Source organism: Stenella coeruleoalba, assembly GCF_951394435.1.
Source record: "Stenella coeruleoalba genome assembly, chromosome: 20".
NCBI lineage: Eukaryota > Metazoa > Chordata > Mammalia > Artiodactyla > Delphinidae > Stenella > Stenella coeruleoalba.
The window spans coordinates 5,226,394-5,254,317 of NC_137166.1; the positions used below are offsets into that span (position 1 = coordinate 5,226,394).

A 27,924-nucleotide genomic window follows, 5' to 3' on the forward strand; every position below is an offset into this window, starting at 1 on the left:
GAAGCAACCTAAGTGTCCATCATCGGATGAATGGATAAACAAGATGTGGCACATATATACAATGGAATATTACTCAGCCATAAAAAGAAACGAAATTGAGTTATTTGTAGTGAGGTGGATGGACCTAGAGTCTGTCATACAGAGTGAAGTAAGTCAGAAAGAGAAAAACAAATACCGTATGCTAACACATATACATGGAATTTAAGAAAAGAAAAGAAAAAGGTCATGAAGCACCTAGGGTTAAGACGGGAATAAAGACACAGACCTACTAGAGAATGGACTTGAGGATATGGGGAGGGGGAAGGGTGAGCTGTGACAAAGCGAGAGAGCGGCATGGACATATATACACTACCAAACGTAAAATAGATAGCTAGTGGGAAGCAGCCGCATAGCACAGGGAGATCAGCTCGGTGTTTTGTGACCACCTAGAGGGGTGGGATAAGGGAGGGTGGGAGGGAGGGAGACGCAAGAGGGAAGAGATATGGGGACATATGTATATGTATAACTGATTCACTTTGTTATAAAGCAGAAACTAACACACCATTGTAAAGCAATTATACTCCAATAAAGATGTTAAAAATTTAAAAAAAAAAAGAAAGAGAGAGAAAGGGAGACGAGAGAAACAGACTGGAGAGGGAAAGAGAAAGAAGGAAAGATAAATAAGTTAGGAAATAAAGACAGGAGAAAGAGATGTAGAAAGAGGGAGATGGGGGTGGCTTAAGGGCTTGGTTTTGCTTTTTCTTAAATAAGAAAACCTGGGCAAGTTGAGAGCGGCGTTCCAGCACTTCTGGCATTGCCGGGGCCTGTGGCAGAAGAAGCTGAGGACAGAGATTTCCATATTAATAGAACCCAATGGTTGAGGCCTCCAGTCTAACTACTTAGAGCAACTGCAGTCGGAGGAACTGAGGATTCAGGGACTAAGCCAGGACCCCTGGGAGGAGGGCTGACCCTGTCCACTGCCCCCACCCAGAAAAGATGCTGGTGGGTCCTGGGCCCTGGGCGTTGCCTCCACGATAATTACCAGGAAGCCCAGTCTTTTTACAACAGTTTCTAAAATCAGTGCATTAGACACAATTGGATATGATCAAAATGATCCTTAAAAGCCTCCAAAAGGGTCCTTATGGAGACTCTCAGGGCCCTGGGAGGCTGTTCTACCCTTGGGCCACCTTGTATGAAAAATCTACATGTGACTTCGAGTGTATACAGACTTGTATAAGCTAAATGTTTGGATGATGAGTCATCTGTGTTTCATTAACCCCACATAGGTCCTTCCAAGGGATGGGTTTGCGTCTCCTGAACTCATCTTTTTGTTGCCTTTACAAATATTTAAGGAGAGGTTGCAAACCAAGGAACCAACCAAAATCTGTGGTCCTTAGCCTCCAGTCACCTTATGTGAAGTTTGTGTTTTTAACGCATCTCAGAGGGCCTGCCCAGGGCAAGGGAATTGTAACAGGGACCATAACAGGCATGGTAGCTGGTAACTTTCTGGGCCCTGGTGGGGTCGGCCAAGGGGACACCTGAACATAGTCTCTTCCTTTTTGGCTGGAGGGCTCCTCATAGACATGCAACTGAGACAGTACCCTGCTAATGGCCACCTCTGGACAATACTCATCCTTCACGTGTCAACTTGTGAAGATTGTTGAGGATGAAAAAATGGGCCATTCCTGGGGATACACATTCTATAGCTATCCTTGAACATGGAAAAATCCATCACTTTGTCTTCTCTGTCAATAAGAGCAACTTCTGAATACGTGCACACACGTATGCACATGTACACACACATCTTTTGCAGGAAGGGAGTGTTTCCAAAGAGAGTCCACATCTAGCGTTGCTGCTATAGTAACACAAGTGAAAGAGGAAGACAGCTTCACAAACCAAACACAATGGTGAGCTTCTTCTGTCACCTGCCTGCGACCTTGTTCTTTCCACAGTCAGGGAGCAGGTGGAAGGTTAGTGTAATTTAAGCCACAAGGAAGTGAGGAGGCCTGAAGTCACGTCAGTGTGGTACAGACCTCAGGGGATGAAAAGAAAAAAACAGGACACCTGAGGGCAGCGAGTTCAGGGGCTCGTTAGCAGGTAGAGGTGACAGGTTGGCGCTGACTCTTTCTGATGTAACCAACAGCTAGAGAAGAGGCCATCAGAGGGGGTTTCACGGCCCCAGAATTGCTGGAACAGGCTGTAGCATGGAGATTTGGCTGAATTGAGAAAACTCAAATAATTGGGTACAAAATGCCTGTTTTCTGAAGAAAGCCACGCTCTGCAGACTAACAGCAGCAAAGTGATGATTAATAGCATGGTAATATCAACAGCAAAAGCTAACATTTACATGCTGCCTCGATGTTGTGTGCTGGGCTGATGGCCTTTGGAATCCCACTTTACTGGGGTCCCTGCTACGAACGTGGGCCCTTTCCTGGGTCTAGAATTCTGTCCCTGTTCTGTAACCGAACGTCAGGTGCTTCCCTGGACCACAAACCTCTTCTTCTGTGCATCCACTGGAGCCCATTCACAGCAGGGCAGGTCTTCCTCCATTGTCAGGTAGGTGTCTATGCAAGTACAGACTTGCACAGACAAGTGTAGCTCAGGAGATGGAAAAGATGAAGGTAATTGAAAAGTACTTTGATCATACTGGAAAAGGGGCTATAAACTGCAATTTAAGTAAATACTCATACCTTTGGACCCAGCATTTCACTTGTGAGAGTTTATCCTATAAAAACCTTCATACGTGCACACGAAGATACATATTCAAGCATTTTTACTGCTGTGATATTTACAAAAGGAAAAACCAGGGACCACCAAAATGTCCATCCATAGGGGACTGGTCAAACCATGGGACACCAATGAAACAGAACACGATACAGAGCCATTAAGATAATGAGGGAGCAGGACTTCCCTGGTGGCTCAGTGGTTAAGAATCTGCCTGCTAACGCAGGGGACACAGGTTCAAGCCCTAGTGTGGGAAGATCCCACATGCTGTGGAGCAGCTGAGCCCGTGTGCCACAACTACAGAGCCAGCGCTCCACAGTCCGCAAGCCACAACTACTGAGCCCATGTGCCACAACTACTGAAGCCCACGTGCCTAGAGCCCGTGCTCCGCAACAAGAGAAGCCACCGCAGTGAGAAGCCCGTGCACCGCAACCAAGAGTAGCCTTCGCTCGCCACAACTAGAGAAAGCTTGCGTCCAGACACAAAGACCCAATGCAGCCAAAAATAAACGAAGAACTAAATAAAAATTTATTTAAAAAAAGATGATGAGGGAGCTAATTGCTTGGCATTATTGATCAGAAGGGAAATCTATTGTATCGAATGATGCAAACACCTTGGGTTTACTTAGTAGAAATAAAATGTGTTAAGTTAACGAAATCAGGAGACAGTGGACCATGCAAGGGGCACATGTGAAGGCAGAGCTGAGATAAAGGGGAGATTACAGACTCTTTAAGGGTCGAGATTGCAGGAGCCAAGGACACAGATGGAGTTCACCAAGCTGCTGTGTGTGAGGGGCTGGGAGTGCGGGGCTGACCCTGCGGGTGACGCTCCCAGTTGCCTGGGTAGAGCCCTCTCCCCAGGTTAAAGGTATAAAAATAGAGACAGGCCAGTGAGAATTCAGCAAGTGGTCTCTAGGGGTGGAGCATCTTCCTGCTGGGTTTCCACTCAGAGCAGGGGTCAGGTAGAGCGTGTGGGCGGTGGGGGGCTGTGCAGGGTACAAAGGATAAGACCATGAGGGGCTCAGCTTGAATCACACATAAAGGCTGTGGAACCTCTGGGATGCTGCTGACACGCTCGAAATGACCACTCATGGAAGTAAACCAAGAAGGTGCGATACCCCGTGTCTCGTTCATTCCAGCTGGAAGGAACCTTAGCTGGGAGACAGAGGAACCCATTCTCCTGAAGCCTTCTGTCAATTGCCTTGAATGGCTAAACATTACGGAGTGTTTCTCTGCCCTTTGCTGTCACTAAGAAAGGCCAAGATCACCCAAAGCAGGTAGCAGAAGCAAAAAGGGAAAAAATAAAAATAACAGTAACAACAGCCTATGTTTACCAAGGGCTTGCTCTGTGCCGGGGATAGGGCTAAACTCTCTACACGTATTATATCATTTGATCCTCACCATAGCCTAAGGAAATAAGGAGCATTATTTCTCTCATTTTACTGATAAGGACAAAGGTACAAATCCTGATGAAACTGCAACATAGTATGCATAATGTGATCCCATCTTTGTAAACAGAAAGTAGGGAAAAGACACCTGTTAAAACATTAACAGCGCTCATCTCTCAGGATAGTGGAGAGATCTGGCAACTTTGTGTATTATATGCTTGTATGATATTTTAAAGGTTTTTAAAATAGTGGAATGAATTATGTTTAAATCAGAAAAAAGTAATTTTGGAGGGGATAAAATGCTATTGAATTCAAAATGCATTTAAAATTAAGTTGTTTTCTAAAATACTTTAAAAAAGAAAAATAAAGTGGGAAGAATCATTCTACTTGATGCTAAGCTTCACTACATAGCTACAGTAATCAAGACAGTGCAGTACTGGTAGAGGGAGAGACACAGGTCCATGGAACAGAATACAGAAACCAGAAATAGACCCCCACACACATGCCCATAAAATGGGGCTGGAACCACTGCACATCCACAGGTAAATAAAGGACCTCAACTCCAATCTCATACCTTATATAAAAATTAACTCAAAATGAACCATGGATTTAAATGTAAAACATAAAAATATAAAACTTGTAGAAGAAAACACTAATTTGAAGAGATACATGCACCCCAATGTTTATAGCAGCACTATTTACAATAGTCAAGGTATGGAAGCAACCTAAGTGACCATCGAGAGACGAATGTATAAATAAGATACGGTATATATACACAATAGACTACTACTCAGCCATAAAAAGAATGAAATAATGCCATTTGCAGCAATACGGGTGGACCTAGAGATTATCATACTATGTGAAGTAAGTCAGACAGAGAAAGACAAATACTGTATGATATCACTTACATGTGGATCTAAAAAATAAAACAAACTAGTGAATATAACAAAAAAGAAACAGACTCATAGATATAAAGAACAAACTAGAGGTTACGAGAGGGGAGAGGGAAGCAGGGAGGGGCAAGATAGGGACAGGGGGTTAGGAGGTATAAACTACTACGTACAAAATAAGTGAGCTACAAGGATATATTGTACAGCATGGGGAATACAGTCAATATTTTATAATAGCTATAATGCAGTATAACATTTAAAAACTGTGAATCACTATGCTGTATACCTGAAGCTTATAGAATCTTGTAAATCAACTATACCGCAATTAAAAAAAAACAGGAGAAAATCTTCAGGACCCATTGCTAGACAAAGAGTTCTCAGAGTTGACATAGAAAGTACAATCTATATTAAAAAAATGATAAATTGAACTTTACCAAAATTAAAAGCATTGTCTTAGTGAAAGACTGTATTAAGAGGATAAAAACATAAACCACAGACTGAAATATTCGCAAGCCATATCTCCGAAGGAGGACTTGTACATGAGCCATGTAAACAACTCTAAACAATCCAATTAGAAAGTGGGCAAAAGGACTTCCCTGGTGGCGCAGTGGTTAAGAACCTTCCTGCCAATGCCGGGGACACGGGTTCGAGCCCTGGTACGGGAAGATCCCACATGCCGTGGAGCACCTAAGCCCATGCACCACAACTACTGAGCCTGCACTCTAGAGCCCGTGAGCCACAACCACTGAGCCCGCATGCCACAACTACTGAAGCCCGCGAGCCTAGAGTGCATGCTCCGCAATAAAAGTCACTTCAGTGAGAAGCCCGCGCACCTCAGTGAAGAGTGGCCCCCGCTCGCCACAACTACAGAAAGCCCACGTGAAGCAACGAAGACCCAACACAGCCATAAATAAATAAATAAATAAATAAATAAATAAAATTTAAAAAGTGGCCAAAAGACACAATCAGACATTTCACAGAAGGGAATAAAGATGGCAAATAAGCACATGAAAAGATGCTTAATACCATTCGTCACATAGGGAAATGCAAATTATAATCCTAATGAAATATGGCTAACACTTATCAGAAAGGTTAAAATTAAAAATAGTGATAACAGCAAATTCTGGTGAGGATGTGGGGAACCTGGATTTCTCCGACATCATTGGCAGGAGGAGAAAATAGTGCAGCTCCTCTGGAAGACTGTTCGGCAGTTTCTTATAAAACGAATACGCATTTAACATATGACCCAGCGATCACACTCTTGGGCATTTATCCCAGAAAAACAAAAACTTACGTCCTCACAAAAACCTGTACATGAATGTTCATAGCAGCTTTACCCGCAATAGCTCCAAACTAGAAACAAGCCAAATGTCCCTCACTAGGTGAACGGTTAAACAACCTCCAGTGCATCCACACCATGGAATACTACTCAGGTAATAAAAAGGAGCAACTATAGATACATGCAACTACTCCCATGGCTCTCAAGGGCATTATGCTAAGTGAAAAAAATCAGTCTTAAAGAGTTACTGATTGTATGATTCCATTTATGTACCGTCCTTGAAATGACAAAACTATAGCGGTGGAGAACAGATTGGTGGTGCCTGGGGACAAGGCCAGATGTCGGGGGAAGGTAAGGTGGGTACGACTATTAAGGGGTACCAAGAGTAGCCCTCTGTAGTGATGAAGGAGTCCTGTATCCTGATGGTGGTGGTGGTTATACAAATCTCTACATGTGATCAAATGCGTAGAGCCACACACACACACACACACACACACACACACACACACACACACACGGGTGGAAACTGAATCAGGTCTGGTTGACGGTACCGCGCCCATGTCCACCTCCTGGTCTTGCTATTGTTCTACACTGACAGGAGATGTTACCACTGGGGAAGCTGAATGAAGGGGTCAATGGGCTCTAGGTACCATTTCTGCAACTTCCTGCATGTCTGTAATTTAAAAATGAAAAGTTAGAAAAGATTAAGTTACCTTTCTATGTAAGCCTGAAATTATGCATTTGGGGCTACATGGCTGATTTTACTGTTAATTTGGAGGGGGATCAACTTGTTCATGGTGGAATCCACTTTGCAGTTGGGCTCCCATACACTGTACCAGGCCCAGACCTCTGATTCAAATGCACCCCATTTTGACAGGAAATAGTTTTTTTGGAGAGAGAGACAGAGAGAGAGAGAGAGAGAGAGAGAGAGAGGAAGCGCCACAGAAAGCTAATGTGCTCCTCCTATGAGCAAGCAACTCAGCAAGATACCATTTTCCCTCTGAGTAAGAAAGATCGTAATAGAAGTGAAACGAAATCTTTCAATGGAGAAATGAACCCCTATAAGAAAACACTCCATGCAACATTAAAACAAACTCTTTCCTAATCTGGTTAACTCGGGCTTTGTGCTGATTTAGCTAATAGAGTGGTGAGGACTGTCGAAAGATGGTACATCAACATGTTCAAAGCAATACTTCTCAGATACGCTTTTCAACACTGAGTAAGGAGAAAGGATGTTTTTCAACACTCTGAACCAACATACACAATGGGACAATTCTGGGGTTCTTAGCCAATAAAATTACTCTTGGTGCAGCCTTTGTTCATCCAGGAGTGATGGGATTTCTCTAAGGCTCAGTAATGTGGGTTCAAAGGTGACAAAACATTACCACCCATGGCTGATCTTGAGGATAATTTCTCTCTTTTTTTAAAATAAATTTTATTATTTATTTATGGCTGCATTGGGTCTTCGTTGCTGCACGTGGGCTTACGCGGGCTACTCTTCGTTGTGGTGCACGTGCTTCTCACTGCGGTGGCTTCTCTTGTTGCGGAGCATGGGCTCTAGGTGCGCGGGCTCAGTAGTTGTGGCACACAGGCTTAGTTGCTCCGCGGCACGTGGGATCTTCCCGGACCAGGGCTCGAACCCGTGTCTCCTGCATTGCCAGGCGGACTCTTAACCGCTGCGCCACCAGGGAAGCTGGAGGATAATTTCTAATTTGTCTGACACCAGCTCCTTGGTGGACCAGCTGTAATCTGGGCATGTTACCTAACCTTGCTAACCTGTCCTGCACAGAGGTGCTGGTCACGTCCCCAACATCTCCATTTTACAGGGGAGGAGGCTGAGGCCAAAAGAATTAAGGAACCCATATAATATCTAAGAGCTGGCAAATGACGGAGATGGGACTGAAGCTAAGAGTCATCCGATTTTAGCATGTGACCAATCTCCGCACATCACTCTACCCTGCCTTGTGGATACAAGGACTCAGAATCAAAACTGGGATTTTGGGCATAATAAAAAGGGTCCTTCTAGTCAAACCAACTGTGTGAACAGAGAGACAACTGGGAACCAGGCAAATGAAGCCCCTTCCCCACCTCGTTGTCTCCTCCTTGGCTTCTATCTTCTGAGACAGAACGGGGTCATTATTTTTAAAAATCCTGTACTCTCCATCACTTTGCTGTCAGTGGCATTTGCTTCCTTGCTGGAATTTCAAAACCCCAAAGCAGACTTTTCATGTGGACAGTTTATCTTATTACTCTGCCCAGTTGGTGAATGATACTCTTAAATCTTTTTTGGGTGTCTAGGGTCCATGACCCTGACACATGGTTTGGTCAAGCGAAGACGAAAGAATTGGCTGGGGCCCCATGTCCCCCAACAGCCTACAAACTCATTGGTGGCAACACGGCTGCTTTAATCAGGGGGCTACTGACAGCGTACACGGATAGAGCTCTGCCGGGAGCTGTTACAGGTCACCAAGGCCGGCTCCCCTCAACAATATTTTAATGTGTGAACGCTAACAAACGGCACTCCAGTGGCTCCTGAGAAGCCATCTTGCTGGCCCCTCCTGATGTGACTTTCTTTCCTCTTTCCTTCCCTCTGTTACCGCTCTTTGGGGAGCTTGCCCTGTTGACACTGTCCACGTGAAGCTGCGTCTCCGCTAAATCAAAGACCTCCATCATTTTTATGCTGGTCTTCCAGACACCAGAAGAAGCTACCTTTCCCCTATCGAAATGTTACATGGGAGAAAGACAAGCCATGTTTGACATTACAGCATGGTCATAGAGCTCAAGCAAATGAAGTTAACAGGGTGTTTTTCTCCAGGCAACGGGGCCACGGAAACAAACAAACAAACAAACAAACCCACTCAGAATCTTATTAAAGCCCTAAACCCAAGATGCATTTATGGATGCAGGGCAGATTTCCATGCCAACCTAGAAACTCAGGTAAGTTTTACTGCCCAGTTATGGCAGAATTTCATAAATAGAATTCTTCAGGGAGCAGACTTTTGTCAGATAGCCTGAGGGCTTCATTCTGTATCCTTTCCAACCTACACTCATTGATTGCATTTGCTGGCTACAAAATGCCTTCCTTAAGTTTCCTTAGAACCATGCCGGCAAACTCAAGACTGAGGACAGTGGGTGAGGGAGTGCTCTGTAATTTCAGCCCAACTGTTACGGGGGCAGGAATACATCTCTGGGATGCTATAATCATCACAATGGCCCCTTTACTGAGCCACACGCTGGGCACCATGCTTGCCACATATTATTGGCCTTGACATTGAAATGCTCTACTTATTACAAGGTGGGTACATTTATCTCCATTTTACTCCTAAATAAAGCAGATCTCAGAGAGGTTAAGTAATATGTCTAAGCTCACACAGCCAGGAAAATGGCAGTGCAGGGACCTAAAGTAGATATGAGATCAACACGTGAGTCTTCCGAGCTTGGCTAAATGTCCATTAACACGAGATGCATCTGTTATCTGCCTCCTGCTGCCAGTCGGACAACAGGCAGTGCATGGGAAATAAGGGTGATCTGAGGGTGCTAAAAAAGATAGAAGCTGAAATATATTTTGGTTACTGACACTGTCAGCAGACTAGTAGACTGCCTTGTCTAACTCAATGGCGTCAAGGTGTGTTGCAAAGCCCCTTCCTTCTGCATCTAAAGTGTCAGCTCATGTGACTCGGCTTGTCAATCTTCTACATAGACGGTTGGGGAGTTTTCCAATTGGATGCTGGTTGTTCCACTGCCTTGCTCGCATTGAATAGTCCTGAAGAGATGGGATTTAAATTGTGCCGAGGATATTAGTCTAAAGCGAATGAAGTGGAGAGTAGACTTCTCGTTTATGTCCCCAGAGTGATAAATGAAGGACCGTAACTTTTTTCTAAGGAAAAGAAAATGGGAACTCAACGTGGATTTCAGACACATGAGAAATAGCTTATGAATTTAGATGATAGCTTGGTAGAAATAAATCGTACATCTGTTCGTTCATTTTAATAAAGTGGAGAGATAGCACACTGCTGAAGCCCTTGGACAACCCTGGGTTTTTAAAATTATGGTCCTGTAATAGTAGCCTTAAAATTTGTAATACAGCCAGTGGTTTCTGAATTGGAGGGAAAATTCATTTATAAAATGAAAGTTCAGACTTTGGAATGTAAATGGGAAAATGCAATTTTTCTTGGCCACATATGAATTAGTCCTGGGAGGGTTCTGCAGCATCTTGACTATAAAATATGTATTTTTCAATCTTATGAGAAAGTTTTCAGACTGCTGACAAAACTTCTTTGGGCAATCTCTGTTTAGGTAAATTGTTCAGGTCGAAACATACGGTTAACCGGCTTTGTTATTTTTGCCTTGAACTTGGTGCTTCGTGTACAAGGGCAATTGTAGATTAATATTTCCATTTGAAATGAGTCTAGCCCGTTACAAATACAAAAATCATTTTTACTCAGTAGTAGAAACATAAGGAAGAGAACTTTTATAGACCAGCAATTACCAGTTGCCATGAAATTTTACTCATTCAACAAATAGTATTGAGTTTCTTATTACATGTGAGCCCTAGGCTTGATATTGGGGAAATACAACAATCCTGATTGTAGGTTTCCTGCTGACTTTAAAACCTAGAAGTGTTGGGGCTTCCCTGGTGGCGCAGTGGTTGAGAATCTGCCTGCTAATGCAGGGGACACGGGTTGGAGCCCTGGTCTGGGAGGATCCCACATGCCGCGGAGCAACTAGGCCCATGAGCCACAACTACTGAGCCTGCATGTCTGGAGCCTGTGCTCCGCAACAAGAGAGGCCGTGATAGTGAGAGGCCCGTGCACCGCGATGAAGAGTGGCCCCCGCTTGCCACAACTAGAGAAAGCCCTCGCACAGAAACGAAGGCCCAACACAGCAAAAATAAAGAAATTAATTAAAAACAAAACCAACAACAACAACAACAAAAAGTACCAATGCCACCGTGCATGTGAGGATTCAATTAGTCAATGCTTTAAAAAAAAAACAAAAAAACCTAGAAGTGTTACTAAAATTTCTCCAGAAATGGGTATTAAGCCCATAGAAAGCTTTTTGACAGAATAAGCAATTTCAATTTTATTTCACAAATCAGCTTCTCAAGTTTTCAGGTGGGGAAGAAGTACAAATAAACTGGTCATATTGACTGGCCATAGATAACACAGGCCCAGCTAGGAAAACCCCCAGACCACCTCGAATATATTTCATTTGCCTCCTAATCAAATACTGAATAGATATAGATGACACACTTTAGCCCATAACCTTGTAGATTAAAAACTACAGACTGCAGGGGCTGTTTAGTCTTAGAATTGAGGGCAATTAATTTTTGTCTTAGGTCAGTTTTTGCCCAAATAGGTAAGATATTCTCCCCGGGTTTGTGGGAATCTAGACTGTATCTCAGGAAGTCACATGGATAAGGGGTATGGGGTGCAGCTTATCAGTGGAGACAGAACAGAGATGGGACAAAGGCAAAAAAAAAAAATGTCCACTTTCCTCACAGGCAGGACTATGCGGTGAGTATGGCCAGATGCAGGAAGATAAAGGCCCCAGGGAGTTTTGCAATTAACGAGTTTTTTAACCAATGCCTAGAATTGGAACTAGTCAGGTCAGAGGGCTCCTGGGAATTGTTTTTATACATCTATGCTGACCTACATCTACTCTGTTAGGCTGCACTTCTGGAAGTGCATTTACTGGACCAATGAATAGGAAAGGTTTTAAAGGTTTTTGATAGTGTCTGGATGAAGGGTCTACTCTTGAGCATGGCTCTGCCGCCTCCTCCGATGGGACCTATTTCGAATTGGAAACGGGACAAAGCCAACTGCTGAGAAAGAGAGATGGGACAAAAGAGAGATCAGAGAGGTTGAGGTCAGCCGCCAAGCAAGTAGCAAAAGGGGTGTTATGAGTTAAACAGAAAGAATGGAAGACCCCTCCACTCCCACCCAGGTTAGGAAACCATGTTTATGACTTGCATTCAAAAATCATCTATTGACTCACCCACCTTTAAATTTCCCTGATCACAGTGCCTGGCTCATAGGAGGTGCTTAATTAATACTCATGGAACACCTGAGTGTCAACTACATCCCAAGCACTTTCAGATTCCTCATCCTGGTATTTATCCCTTGCAATATTCCTGCAACACAATTATAACCGCATTATTCACAGGAAGTCGCCAGGGCGGCTCCATGTCCTAACATGTCCAGATGGCTGATGGCTTCCCTGTACTCCTTGGGCCTCTGGCATCAAGTCTGGCCTCAAAACAGTTACAAAGATGAAGAACGTGAAGCAGCCATGTGGTAATGCCAGCGAAAGTAATTTAAAAGTCCCGGAATAAGAAGCAACTGCGTTCCCTGTCATTTCAGCTGGGCAGAGCTGCTCTGAGGGAAAGGCCCTCCTCTCACCTGGCTTTGAGATGCTACATTTTCTGCGCCACCTCACTCATTCGTGTTTGTCTCCTGCTACCCCACGGCTCACCCACAAGCGCAGGCTGACTTTGCCTTCAGATTCACAGGCCCTTGGGCTGAGGTGCCTCCTGGAGAAAGCTCCAGACCTGCCCTCACAAAGCGCAGGGCGCAGATGCACTCGACTCTCCCCAGGTACCAGCAGCTGAGCCGTCCCCTCCCCTTGGGACCGTGGGCCAGTGGTGGTCCAGCTCAGTACTAGTGGATGACACCCCTCACTGTTCTGAAGCAAAAAGGGGGGAGAATATGAGTGGCAGAAATTGCAAAGATTAAAAAAATCATATTTTCTACAGGTCTGAGAGGTAAATACCAAATCCCAGGATGGGCAGAGAAAGTAGACGGCCCCATAACTGTGAAACCAGGTAACAGGCCCTGTTAGTCAGTCAGTGGCATGTGGGGTGGGGTTGGAGGGAGATGGAGAGAATGAATCTGCAAAAAATACATAGCGAGGGCCTCTCGCAGTGGTCAGGGTGTGAATGCGCCATTCTTTAAACATGTGCATGGGGGCTTCAACGCAGAAGCCAATAAACCAATCTGGAAGAATTAAGCCTCTCCCGGGACCGTGGATCTTGGAAGGGAACACAAGGGACTCATCACACACACACATAGACACACAGACACCCACATACACACTCACACGTAAACATACATACACCCCCCCCCCACATACACACATACACACCACAGACACATACACACTCATACACGCATACACACACACATATACATACACACACAATTTTATTTATATTTAGGTGGGGAAACATGATTAACTTGTACACAGCGGTGTGCTGGTAAATGCTTAACAACTGACTCCTCAGGGGCAAAAAAAAAGCCCTGATTTGTAGCTTGTGTCCCCACCACGGCTGATTCAAGCTACCAACGTGATGTCAAGCACACAAAATTGGGAAAAGAGATGGACTCAGTCAACTTTCGCAAAGCCAGTGCAAGGCGGCCTGGTGCAGCCCTGCTTGTGACCACCAGGCTAAGCTCATTCTCTTTCAAACAGGTTCTGGGTAGACGGAAAATGTAGCTTCGATCTGTGCACATCCCCTTTTTCAGGGAACAATCCTACCCCACGCCTTGGGGTCACACTGGTGCTGTCAACCACAGGCCTCACTTTTCTTCCTCAGAAATGGGAATGTGACCTTGGGTGGGCCAATCATTTCATCATTCCCTGGCACTCAGTGTCTGGTCTGAGTGACCCTGTGACCCAGTACAACCAATCAAAGCCTTTCTGTGAGATTACTGCTTGGTTCTGGGCAAGAGGGTGTGCATGTCTTCCTTTGTACATAAGCCATGGGGACATAGGCTTATGGTCACCAGAGGCCATCTCACCTGCCATGAGGAGCCTACCAGAGAATAAAGCCAATACAGAGAGACAAGCAGAGCTGAGAGAGGGAGCGACATATAGAGAACATTCTGATGATGCTGTCCGAGCCCTGGAGGCAGCCACATCTGAGGTGAGAAAGCCCTTCAATGCCTTCCCCAGGGATGAGGACCAGTGTTCCCCAGGCATGAGGACCAATGTTCCCCAGGGATGAGGACCAATGCGTTCCCCAGGCATGAGGACCAATGCGTTCCAGGATTTGCTCATGCTGGTTCAAAGTGAGTTTCTGCTTTCAACAACAAAATGAGTACAAGCAAATGATCTTTAACTCTGAGAAATTAAAAGCAGATTTTCTTGAGGAAGACTGAGCCTCTAGTCTCAGTCTTAGTCAAATTGATTTGTGTTTTCAACTTCCCAGAGCTGAAGGAAAAGATATTCTGACCATTTCTATACAAGGCTGCTATAAGCGGTCAGTTCATTTCGCTGGGGTTTGTTGAGGCTTTCCTCTGAGCCCATCATGTGGGAGGCCAGTGCTTGGCTATTACAAACCAGACAGCTAACTGCTTCTGGCTCTGATATATAGATTTACAGCTCTGAATTGAACCTGTGTTAAACCATGCATCTAGGGGCGATTAGCAAAGGCATCTTGCTTCTATTTGCAGAGCTGCCGGGCAAGAGTGCTGTTTGTTGGATTTGATGTAACGCAACAAATATTCTTTGCGCTTCCTCTGTGTACACTGTTCTGTGACTGAAGGGGACGAAGGTGACAAATGAAGCTGTGTCTGCCCTCAGGGAGCTCCAGTCTGGAGAAGGAAGAAATGGATACCTACAATGCTGACCCAACGCATGCTGGGAAGAATGCTGTGATTGAGGCAGGAACAAAACGCTGGTGAAAGAGAGCCGGTTAATTCTGACTGGGAGACCTGAGGGACCTTAAGGGAAATGCATGACTTCCTGAAGTCTGTTAGTGGGGGAGCAGACTCACACAGGTTGGGCCACCTCTCTCACCCATCCTTGTGCGTACACAGTACAGGCTCGCCCCAGCTCCTTCTTTCAGCCCCTCAAAGGCCACGTGCATGCCTCAGGGCATTTACATAAGCTGCATGCTTTGCTCAGAAGGAGCTATCCTAGCACCACCTGCATCACTTCTTAGCAAAGCCAAGACTTAAGAGGATGACAAATTACTTTACGACCTCTCCTTTCCAAATCTCCGACCAGGTCTGTTTTCCTTAGGTCATGTTCCCAAAGCTCTCTGAATTCATCTGTGGGAGGCACCCCTCTTGCACTCCTTTAATATCTGTCCTCCCTGCTAAGCCACAAGAAGACAAGGGCTTGCCCATCTTCTTTAACTCTCCAGCCTGCAGCTCGCTGCCTCTGTTAGCTAAGCACGCGGTGAGGGCATGAAAGAAAGCTGAGGCCACTTTCAACCCTGCTAACTCAGAACAAGTATATCAAATGCACAAAAGATCTGTGAACTTGAGGAAGCACATTATTTCATTAACGTTCGAGAAACTGCAGTAACGAAAGTTATAAATTTAAAAGATTAAAAATTGTTATTGGAGATAGCAGACTAGTATAAAAAAGACCCTAGTTAATGAACCAACGTTTTTCTTGCTTTATAGGCCTTTGCCCGAATTCTCCAGTGAGTAAAACCTGGATTTCAATCGAGATATCTAATAATTAGTGTACCATTATAAGCCACTGACAGCGATACCGGAAGATTCTGAATTAGATATGCACGTGAAGGTATATAAAGTGGAACTGTCAATATCTTCCCAACAACGTTGCTGCATTCAACATAGGTTATTTGATTTGGTTGTTGAGAAACTAACAAAAGGCCAGCGTGTCGGGGGCCTGGCTTCTTTCACTTCTGAACCCCACAGAACTAGAACAACGTGTAAAATCTCAGAAAGCGAGTCTAGAGTAATGGTTGAGACCTGTGCTCTGGAACCAGGCGCCTGGAGGTGGCATCCCTGCCCCAGCATACTATAAGCGTGGGCGTGTTTCTAACATTCCCATGACTCAGTTTCATCATCTGTATGGGGATGGGGATAATAAGAGTACTTATGTCCTAGGGCTGCTATGAGAATTAGATGAGTTAAGATGCCTAAAGCACTTAGTACCTCCCATAGATAAGCACTTAATCACTGTTAGCTCAAAAAAATTGGTTTTCTGGATGAAAACATTTTTCATTTATTCTTTGTTTGTAAGAAATGATTATTATATTTGCCCACTAGACCTATCAAAATAAAGACACAAAACTACTAATCAAATTCACTGGCAATTAGAAGATCTCTCCTGGGCTTCCCTGATGGCACAGTGGCTAAGAATCTGCCTGCCAATGCAGGGGAAACGGGTTCGAGCCCTGGTCCGGGAAGATCCCACATGCCGCGGAGCAACTAAGCCTGTGCACCACAACTACGGAGCCTGCGCTCTAGAGCCCACGAGCCACAGCTACTGAGCCCATGCACCACAACTACTGAACCCGTGTGCCTAGAGCCCGTGCTCTGCAACAAGAGAAGCCACGGCAATGAGAAGCCCGCACACTGCAACGAAGAGTAGCCCCTGCTCGTTGCAACTAGAGAAAGCCCGCGCATGGCAACAAAGACCAAACACAGCCAAAAATAAATAAATAAAATAAATTAAAAATATATATATATTAAAAAAATAAATAAAATAAAAGATCTCTCCCCTTTTTTTTAATTTGAAGAAATTGTGGAGGGAGAAAGAGTAGCTTACACTCATCCTGGTGAGCCCAGGGGAGAAGTGTACGTGTGTGCGTGTGTGTGTGTGTGTGTGTTGTAGTTGTACCTAGGGCTTGCACTAAACACTGTCCTGATTTGAACAGAGAGGCAGGTGTGGCAACAGGGAGGCAGGAGGTGATGAGGTGATGCTGGAAAAGTTCAGGCAGAACTGAGATTGGAGGTTATAAGCCCTGCATCTTCAGCAGTCCCTGGTGCCCAAGTGTAAATGGAAAAACCAGATGGGTGTTCTCTGAGGAAAAGCCCTGCCAAGGAATGCTGGAGAGCTGACCTGAAGGGCAAGACCACGGAATAGGAACATAACAGCTGTGGCTGAAGTTGGCAGATGTGCTCTGAGAAAGGGGTCTACAGACACTGCGCTGGTGAGTCGTTAATGCCGGCATGGTGCAGAAGCAGCTTAGTGCAGGGTTGAGAGCATGGGGCCTAGACTCCGGGCAAGTTCTTCAGCTCTCTGAGCCTCAGTCTCCACACCCATGAAATGGGTATGACAATGAGAGTCTCAGGGTTGGCAGCAGGAGTGAACAGTGGAATGTATGTAAGCCTCTTGGACACTGCCTGGCCCAAAGCAAGTGCTTTCAGATGTTTGCACTGGCTTCTGGATGTTTGTTTAATGATACAGAGGATGAAGGAGCAGGTCCAGGAGTGCTGGACAGACAGAACTTCTGACAGAATGGCCAGTGTTGCCTTTGATAAAAGCTCATTACATATTTGCTATTACTGATGGAACACCTGCTAAGAGAAGACACCTCTTTGAATTTGCAAGGAAAAAGGAGGTGCAAAGTTCAGAATCTCAACCTCTAGTTCCCAAGTGATCTGGGGAGGAATCAGCCCGCTTAGCCTCAGCTTTCTTCTCTGCATGGGGGTGAGAACGAGACCCTTTTCACTGGGTTGTCCAGGTTTTAGGTGGGAGAGAGTATGTGGAGTGTGGAAGGGCTTCATAAGCTTAAAAACAACTGTGTAAATGTCCACTAATGCTGGTTCCCTGTTGTTGTTATTTCCAGTTCTGTGAAGGATAGGTGGTGGGTCGTGTGTGACTGGTGGCATCATCGCCAGCAGTCTCTGACCATAGGAACAATGGTATTCCTGAGCAGCATGGGGGCGCCAAGTCTTGGAAGGTCTACCCTTTACTGTGTCCGCCAATGTCTTCCCCCTGCACTTCTGGTGAACCGCCTCCTTGCCTTGCCTGGGCCCAGTCTCACATTCCCCGCCGTCCCTCAGGCTGCTCCAGCCACACTGAACAGCTCTCAGTTCCTCAAGCAAGACATGCTCTTCCCAGCCTCCATGTCTTCACACGGACCCTCTGCATACTCCCACGTCTCACTGGCATGGGCTGAATTTTGTCTCCCCAAAAAGATCTGGTGGAGTCCTAACTGGCAGTATCTCAGAATATGACCTTCTTTGGAAACAGAGGTGACCAAGTTAAAATGAGGTCGCAGGGTGGGCTCCAATCCAATATGACTAGCATTCTTATAAAAATGGGAAAATTATGCACAGACACGCACAGAGGGAGAAGGCCGTGTGAAGATGAGGGCAGACGGGTGACGCATCTACAAGCCTATGAGCACCACAGACTGCCAGCAAACCACTGGAAACGTAAGAAACGGGCATGAGCAAACGCTCCCGCAGAAGGAACCACCCTGCGGATACTTTGATCTTGGACTTCTGGCCTCCAGAACTGTGAGCAAATGAATGCTGTTCAAGCCACACAGTGTGTGATATTTTGTTACAGCAGCCCTAGGACACTAGCACAGTCACTGTAAATGTCACCTCCTCAGTGAGTGTCATGGCGTGTGTACACAATGTGTCCATGTACGGTGATTCCATCTTGTCGCTAGGGACCATATGTAGCTATTTGCTTTGCTGGTCAGTTGTCCCCACTTTAGACCGTAACTTCCTGAGGTCAGGGACCATGTTTGTTAGTCTGGGATGTTGTGCTCACCACACTGCATCCCAGCCTAACACAGTCCCTGGCAAAGAGGAATCATGGAATACACTTCTGATGGATGGGCTGGTGAGTCAGTGAATGCATGAATGAATGCACTTTGGAAGGCAACAGTGTAATGTTACGATATGCAATAGGTACATTCAGTTAAGACAGGCTTCTTGAAGAAGATACTTCTCATAAATTCCTGTCTTCTCAGATCTGGGCAGGTCGACAGCAAAATAAAATGCTGCCTATACTGGGAAAACTGATATTCAGCCTGTTACTAAAACAGATTTTAGTTCGGAAACAAATGAATATATTAAATCAATTCTGGATTATTTTGTTTAATACCACTTAGAAGAATGAACCCACACAGAACTCTGGGGCTGTGGAATATTTTCTTTCTTGTTTTTAAGTTTGCAGGCAAAGTCAAGTCTGTCTCCACTCTAATGATTCCTTTATGTATAATTTATTAACGTTGAGTTTTCTTTCTTTCTTTTACTTGACTGGTAGGGAAGTAGATTTAGGGCTCTCTGCAGTTATGCAGATTCGTTTATTCACTTCTGGAAAGGAATTTAACTCCAACCCTCTCGGCTCTCTGCACCACAGAAAACTGATAAACCTTAGGATCCCTCATGACTTTGTGCTACAGTAGGGCCTTGGTTTTTCACCGGCAGCAGTATTTTGTGCCACAATGAGGCGGGCCTGGGATCTGCAATCAGCCTTGAGCAACCTCCCTCGGCTCTAAAACCAGAGGGTTGGTTGAGGTTCTTTCTAAAGCCCCTTTCAGCAACATCACTCTCTAACTTTTCGATGGCCTCTGTTGCTTATTGTCAAACATTTATAATTTATTCACTCATTTGCACATTATTTGGTTATGTTCCAAAGCTGGGTGCTGGGGCCAGAGCAGGGAACAAAAGAGACAAAGTTCCTTTTTGCGTGGAGCTTACATTCTAATTTGGGGAGACTGAGAATAAGCAAATAAATAAAATTGTATGGCACATTAGAAGGTGAATATTATACATTATTAGAATAAAATAAGTGCAAACTAGGATGTGTACATATTAGAAAAGAATAGAATACATAACAGAATATTACATAACGACATATGATGGTGTGCATGCAACACTGTATATAATATGGAACTGCAATAATATTTAATAGTATATTAGAAGCTGAGACACCACAGGTGGTAAAAACGATTTACTGCATGAATAATAATTTCATCTCTAGTTAAACTTTTGATGTTGCCCCTGTGCTGAGTCCTAGAGGCAGTGATGAAAAGGACCTGTCCCTAAATATCAAAGCATCTAAACGATGTTGGGAGACAGGCTCAGTGGTGAGACTCTGCCAGTGGTAGTAAAAAATTGCTTTCATTGTCACTGAGTTGCTGCTGACCCTCTGAGCATAACCAGAGGTTTAGCCAAGGCACAGAATCTGCATAGAGGTTCACACAGAGATGATAGGGATCAATGCATCATGAGTATAATTATGAAAGAGCAATTAATGCAATAAATCATCTGGCTATCTGGTCTACCTCTACAAGAGGCTTGAAGAACCAGCCACAAGGTAGATTACAGTTTTTCACTTTAACAAATCCAGATGTTTCGACATCACAAACGCAGTGCATAAGCGACACACGCATTTTCGACAATGCAAGATTTCTCACCCTGCTGTCTTTGAACAATTAAGTCTGGGAAAGCACACACTACCCTTTTCCTTAGCGGGAAGACTCTTGTTTGGATGATGGCTTCTATTTATAGAGCACTGCTTACATTTGAACAAATGTTTCACTTCACTCTCTTTTAGTCGAGAAATCCAGCTGTAGACCTGCTGTTTCAAGTACCTCTGAAATTTGAACACTAGGAGATTTAGTTGATGATTTCGTGTTTTTCTACGACCTTGGTGCAAAGAAAGCAATGAACTCACCCCTTCCAAGTGAAGATAAACGGGGAACGTGGGTGTTGGCTCTTTTGCAGCCAACCCTTCTTCAATTATATGATGGGAAGCTGGGAATGCAATTTGCAATAGATGGCTCCTAGAGTCCTTGGACAAGATGTTGGCCTGGACGAAGATGGACCAGGAAGTGATGTAATCTGGAGGGATGTGACCATTTGCACAGTTGGGAATTGGTGGTATCCGTGCACTGAAATCACACTGCTCTATTCTCTCCAAATATTCCCTTTCTGTACATATTGGGATACCTCCATCCACCAGCCAAAGCACGGGATAAAGATCCCAATAGTGTATGTTTGGACTCCACCCTCCAGAAAAGTCACTTGTGTCAGATAATTGAAATGGGTTCGATCTTCTAAGAAGTATGTGGTTGGTTTTCTGGATTAATCTCTATTGAGCAAGCAGCATATATAATTATGTGGTCAGTGTTTAGACACAGGCACCTCTGAATTTAAAGGGCTCTCCTAAGGGAAATAAACTCTTACGGAGAGTTTCATTTAAAGCACTCAAATATATTGCATGGAATCCTGGAGGAGTGGATAAATACGTTCACTTCGGTTAGACCTTTGGCACACAAAGGTACATTTACGAGCTTTATACCTGGGGCCACCAAACTACCAAAAACAAATGAAGAGATCCAAGAGTTCAGAAAACTCCCAATACTCATGTCAACTCAAGAGCGAAGGAACGGGAAAGCAAAGTCTGCCTCTAATGATGCAGTTCAATTCCCTCGGGGTTAGTCATTTCTTGATTATCAATATCAAGGAGGAGACACAACATTTTTAATCTTTTTACTAAAATGAGTTGATTTTGAAGCAAATGGTATGAGAGGGGGTGGTTACTGTCAAAACTAATTATATCTCTTCAATCCATGTTTTTAATGAAAATATTGTGATGTTTTGTGCTACAGTGAATTCCATATACACAATATCTACTGCTTTTCCCTAGTAATCCAGGTTAAAAAGCTAATCCATATTTTTCTTTGTTTATGGTAAGTGGGGCAAGCTTCTTCTAGACCAACCCTCAAATCTAGGATAGCTCAAGAATACAGATGTCACACAAAACCCCCACCTATTTGAAAGCACTACAGAGCTATGAAGACAGCCAGAACTTGAGAATCCAGCATCCTGTTGAGAAGGGAAGTTTACTGAAGTGAAGCCAATACCTTATGGAACTTTTATCCTTAACGCAGTTTCTAAATTATAAAGGCACAGGGATAAAAGGCTAAGAATCTGAGCAGAAGAAAGTGCTGCTAAGAGACCAGGAAGCTGAGCAGAGCTTTCAGCAGTCTCATGGGGATGACAAGACCACTGAAATTCAGGGTGTCCAAGGCGGAAGGGCCCTTGTAAAAATACCCATCTTTCAGCTGGGGCCCCAGAAAGGCTGTACCCAGGAGTAAGGGAAACCACGATGGCCCTCATGTAAGACTGAAACTTGATGAACTAATTCAATCCTAGACTGATTTAAAGTCATCCTTTTCTACTCTTATTGGTTTACAGAAAGCAAAAATGATAAAGTTAAGGAATAAAACAAATGTTATCCTGACACCATCTTGCATCAGATATTTCATTAAGAGGAAAAAGTAAATTTCTGATGTAAGAAATAAAATAGTTCCTTGATTGATAAACTTACTAATGAAGAGAAGTGGGTCATAATGAACACATCGGTAAAGATTTAAATTTCTTGTGATTTACCTGCAATACCAACATCAATAAAGACAATATAAAACGCTTAATATGTTTCAAAACAACGATGTGGGTGACATAAATAACAAGTGTCGTCAATTTAAAGATTAGTCTTTATACAAAAACATTTGAAACTGCAGAGCTCATATATATATGTATACATACGTACATATATAAAACATATATATATGACAGAAACTTGATAGAGATTTCCTTAAATTTAACCACAATTCTCAAAATTTACATGAGTTTTCCAACAATGAAATAATGTAGTAAAGGTGAAAAAAATGTTTCTAAACTCTCAATAATACAGAGCAAATTTCTATCAACCCTGCTATAGGAAAGACTAGTCTTTTTGCTCTCTTTCTATAGAAAATGGTTTTGCATAATTATTATATAAAGAAGAGACCACAGAGTTTTCAGTCAAACATGTAAGAGAAAAAGTATTATAGGGCAAATTAGGCAGTTAATTAAGAAAATATTTTTATTATGAAAGCTCATAGTCCAAAGAAAAATAAGACTCCTAAAGCATTAAGGTCCTTGAAGACTTTTAGGAGTTGGAGACTGAACCCCAGCACCCCCTTGATAACTTAATGCAAATATCTGCTGGTGGCTCAGTTTCACCTAGCCGGCTTCCGGCTCACACCATTTATCTTCACCCCTTTATGAAAATCAGAGCATTTACCCATCTCTCATCTTCCAGGAAGACAGGGCCTTTTAAGATTTATGCCATTTTTACTACATGTATTGTAATGTTATAGCTTGAACACTGAAACATTTACTTTAGAAAGAATTCATCAAATAGCCAAAAAAAAAAAAAAATCCTGTTATTCAGTCTTCATTACCAATTGCCATTTTAATTAAAATCTGAAAATCAACTGATTGAATAAATCAATGAAAACTCATTTAAAAACCTTATAATCATTTGCAAACACATTCTTTTAAAATTAATAGCAAGTCTGTTAATCCTCATGACCTGGGGTTTACGTGAAAATGAGTTATTCAGTCAGTATGTGTTGAGCATCTGCTATGCTATAAGTACAAATCACGTGTCTTTTCTTAAAAAAAAAAAAAAAAAAGCAACTTTAGAGAGAGAAATGGACAAGTCATTTTGCTCTAAACGGGACTGAGATTCTCAACTATAATCCAAACTCTGGGTTTGGAAAGTTTAACTAGATTTCCTAAAATCATTTCCAAATACCTAATCTAGAAAAGTCACAACTAACATGTAAACATAAACTAACAGTTAAAGCCACGTGTGAAAGCTATTAGGAAAACTCACGGAAGACTCTCCATAGGGAGACTAGTGCTTCTAACCCAAATTTTCATGAAAATCAATGACTAAAAATTGATTTCATGTGTCAGTAACAATTTAAAGTACTTGGTTCATCATATCCAGTGAAACTGTTCTCCAGTTAAAATCACCTTCAGGAAACATTTGGCAGAGAGTGAATTATTGAGTGCCAACTGGGAATGCAACAGAGAATAAGAGAGGTGTGGGCTTTGCTTCTCAGCAAGCTTACGGTCAGTGTGAATAAACACAAGGGGAACAAATGATCTTAGTTTGCACTAAGAATGTGCTGTTTAAAACGCCCTTTAAAATATCTCCTTCCTTAGTAACAACCCCTATATTACCAAGGGCTGCAACCTGCCAACTAAAGATAGCTGGAGTTTTTCTCAGTCACCCTCACAGATCAGGAAGGCTAAGGAGATGTAAGTCATTTGACTTTCTGGGGAATCTCTTTAAATGACGTTTACTTAGGTGGCAGGTCCTCCTCTGCCCTTCTCATTTCCTGCTTCTTTCTACCTGTTACATGCACATGATGGCTGGCACCACGGTGACCCTACTGTACCACGAGGCAGCTTTGGGGAAGGCAGAGAAGAAAGATAAGAGGAATACGGTAAACTGACAATATCATGGTCTCACCATACTGGCCTGGGACTGTCTACCTACGGACTTCTATGTGAGAGAAACTATACCTCTAACCCATTTCACAGAGCATTATTTCCTGTCTGTTATTTGTGGCCAACTGAAACTCCTCTTTTAAACAGATCAAAAAATGCACCTCTCTGGAGATGGAAGACCATGTAAAATAGAATTTTAAAAAGAGATAATAACCATATACTTTCATGAATTTCCTAAGAAATGTCCTAATACATGCAGAAACTTACATAAGGCAACATCTTCTTGGACAGGTTCCTAGATACCTTTAAGCCCAAATGACCACCATTCCCATTCTGGGATGACTGAACCTTGACCTTCATCTCTGAAAATTATTTCATCTTTAAGATCACAGGGTCCATGTTTCCTCTCTATTCCTAGTTCATCCTGTTTGACCACTTCCACACCCAAGACCACTACCTTTGGGCTGAGTCCTTATCAGTCCTCTTTTTTCCGCCTAACAGGTTCCTCTTAGCCTTCTTTGCTTTTGCCCACAGTGATGAGTTTCACAGATTCCACCACCTCTCCTCCAGAATTACTTCTCCCCTGGAACTTGAGGGTCTTAATCACGTATTTTGAAGTGCTTGAGCAGGTTCATAGATCGCTTCCAAGGAAAACAGCAGCCTTTCAACATGGAGGGGAGATGACCCTTTAGATAAGAACGTCAGTTGGCCTTTTGAATTTTAGAAACATCGTCACCATCATGTAATCATCTTGCTCACCGCAGCCGTCTTCCTCACCACCTTCCTCGCCGCTGCCTTTGTCCCACTACCCTCGTCATGACTGTCCTCACTACCGCCTTCTAAACGGCCACCATATCCCCATCGCCAACACGCCAGAGAACATGAGGTGACAAGCACTAGGGCTCTTCACCACTCCGCTCATTTGACATTCACAAGAGCCCGGTGAGGTGGGCTTTAGCATCAGCCCCATGAACAGGTGACAAAACGAGAATGTAGATGGTGAACGTGCTCAGATCCCGTGGCTGGCAGGTGTGATATGAATCCAGTTCTGGTCCAGAGTCCAGCCCTTCACATCGCTGTTATACTGCCTCTAGCGTTCATACATGTCCAAAATGTATGAATCAATGACAAAGAACATCAGCCATCCTGGAACATGACAGGAAATTTAATTGTGAATTTGATTTATCCAACATTGGCAAAGACTCCTATGGGATACCTAACATCTAAGAGAGAGAATCTGATGTACTTGCTAGCTACCCATTTTTCTTGTTTTGTTACTTGTATCTCCATATGAGTTGTGACATCAGCTCTGCCCTGAGGGAATCTCAAGCTCATTGTCCAATGTCCATTTTTTTAAAAAATAAATTTATTTATTTATTTATTTTTGGCTGCTTTGGGTCTTCATTGCTGCGCGCGGGCTTTCTCTAGTTGCGGTGAGCAGGGGCTACTCTTTGTTGTGGTGCACGGGCTTCTCATTGCGGTGGCTTCTCTTGTTGCGGAGCATGGGCTCTAGGCGTGCAGGCTTCAGTAGTTGTGGCTCGCAGGCTCAGTAGTTCTGGTGCACTGGCTTAGTTGCTCTGTGGCACGTGGGATCTTCCCGGACCAAGGCTCAAACCCATGTCCCCTGCAGTGACAGGCAGATTCTCAACCACTGCACCACCAGGGAAGCCCCCAATGTCCATTTGAAGAGAGTTTTGTGCTTTTGCCAATATTCACAAATGAATACATTTTCCATTATATTACTTAAGGTCTCTTACTTTAAGACCTATGTTAAAATTTTTCCTTGAATTCATTGGTATTAATAACAACAACAACAACAAAAGCCTCTCACTCACAGTATTTAGTCCATAACTAGGTACACAATTCTGAGCTTAGTTTAGGCTCCACTGAAATAACTAATTAATCTCACCCACCTGGTAACGTTAATAGGTTTTCTTATTTTAGATTGGGGTTATCCAATTTCTATTTTCATTACTATATCTATATTGAATATTACACTGTGCCTTGAGTTATTCTTTTGAAAGAGGTTTGCAGGAAATTCTGCAGATAAACCAATATCTCCCAATGAATATCCCATGAATACCAGCTCGATGAGCCATGGTGAGATGGACCAGGAAAAATTATTCCCAGGCCAAATAAGTCTGAGAAACCCTACAGACCACACCTACCCCTCTTAGAGAAACACAAAGCATTTTAAAGGTACCAGAAGTCCTACAGTAAAAGAAATCTTTCACACCATTCATCTCAGTGTTCTCCATATCTGTCTGACCCTGAAATCTCTCCCCACCCCCTGCCCTATAATGATAATAACTTGTGGAACTAATTTCTTGGAACACAGTTTGAGAAACATGGGACTAATAAGCAATCTGTATTAGCAGCTATAGAAACAGTGTCATGGGAGCAACAGAATAGACCGTCAGCTACGTGGACTTTGTTGTTTTGAGGTTAGAATTCTGAGTGTCCAAGACACCACTGGCAGAGGGGGAGACTTCCACCTCGTGAATGAGTCATGTAGGGCTGCTAATGTGGAGAGCTCACTGCGGAGCCAGGGGGCTGAGAAGGGCCACCTGGGGTAGCCCTGAGACACTTGAGAGAGGGGTGGGCAACTGCAAATCCAGACACGGATCTTTTTTCTGAACGCCCGGGAGGGTAGAAAATATCAACGTCTTCCTTGGAAGCAAAGCACTGCAGCTGAGAGCATGGTAAACAGGGAGCTGTGCTCACATCCCATTTCTGCCACTTACTCTGCCTGTAACCCTGGAGATCTAGATTCTCTGAGCTTAAAATAAGCACTCTCACTGGGTAGAAAATGTGGCTCACGAATCCAACCTCACACGGTCAGATGAGGCAATGGATCGAGGGTGGAGAGCCCGTGGTGGTGGTGGATGTCCAGGAAAGGTCTGGCAAACGACGGGGCTGTCATTACTGATGCTACGCTCCTGTGCAGTAAGAGGGGCGTCAAGTCCTTGGCTCTGGTCCTGACCCCCAAAGAAACCATGACCGCAGCACATTTCCATCAGATACACAGTGCCAGTGACTCCCTAGCCTGGATACAAATTCAGCAGCTGGATGAAATCTTGCATACTCAGCCTGTCCCCAAACATTGCTCCATTGGAAAAAATGGGAAACAGCAAGCACGATCCACAATCATAAAAGCACAGGAGCTGCGAACAGTAATGTCTCTGCCAGACAAGCTAACTTGGTTGTTATTGATAAGCTCCTGGGCCACCCTGTTATGGCCAAGAAAATCTGCTTTACCTTCTTGATGCTTTCCCGTCTGGCCTCTCAATCTGTACTTGCTGAAAAAAATTATTGTTATGCTAAAAATCACAACAGGACTCACACAATTCAGCGCTAAATAACACCAATAAAACTACGAAAATGGCACTTTGGCATTAAAAGTTGTCTTCTTATGGACTTCAACAAGATTCAATGCTTTTGTTTTCATAATGCTCTGGTATTTTCAGCTTTACAAAAAAAAAAAAAAAAAAAAAAAGAGAAAAGTGTAAAAGAGTATTCCAGCAAGACACCATCTTCTCTCCACAAAGGAGGGTTTTGATGTCCCAAGCAGGGAGCGGGCTAGGGCTGTGGTACACTGAATTAATATTAATCAGCAATCACGGCCATGAACACAAGGCTGGC

General features: G+C 43.7%; 1 protein-coding gene across 4 annotated transcripts in view; it reads right to left on the reverse strand.

Moving 5' to 3' along the window:
- Positions 1-27,924, reverse strand: part of CDH13 (cadherin 13) — a 1,005,991-nt gene that overhangs the window by 117,193 nt on the left and 860,874 nt on the right. The gene's annotated exons all lie outside the window — the stretch shown is intronic.